We start from the raw sequence: 495 nt of genomic DNA, 5'->3' as shown, positions 1-495 counted from the left end.
TTTTGGGCATACTTTGGCGGGACATAACTTGGACTACGGATCTCTGTTTTGTACCAAATATTTTTAGAAATGAAATTGGATCTGGAATGTCCGTGCTGTTCGAAGAACGGGTGAAAAACGATTTAAAATGAGGAAAAGTTATGTCCGTTAGAAGATTGGGGTTTAAATTGGTGAATTCTGCAGCTTTTAACTTAGAAAATTTTTAGCAGAATGACACCTCGCGCGTGGGCGCGCTTGGCGCGTGCACGCCGTTCTTCCCGAAAATGCCATCCACGCGTGCGCGTGATGTGCGCGGGCGCGCCGATGGTGCTGCACCCAATGCCCAGCCATTTTCCAGAGAGTTATGCCAGAACTGTGACAGTGTTGTGCCTGGGGCACGAGAACACCCACGCGTACGCGTGGTTGACGCGTACGCGCCGATTGGCAAATTTTTAATCCACGCGTTAGCGTGCATGACGCTTGCGCGTCGATGAGTTTTTGAGGCCATCCACGCGT

This window comes from Arachis duranensis, chromosome 9, assembly GCF_000817695.3.
Source record: "Arachis duranensis cultivar V14167 chromosome 9, aradu.V14167.gnm2.J7QH, whole genome shotgun sequence".
Taxonomy (NCBI): domain Eukaryota; kingdom Viridiplantae; phylum Streptophyta; class Magnoliopsida; order Fabales; family Fabaceae; genus Arachis; species Arachis duranensis.
This window is presented reverse-complemented; position numbering follows the sequence as displayed.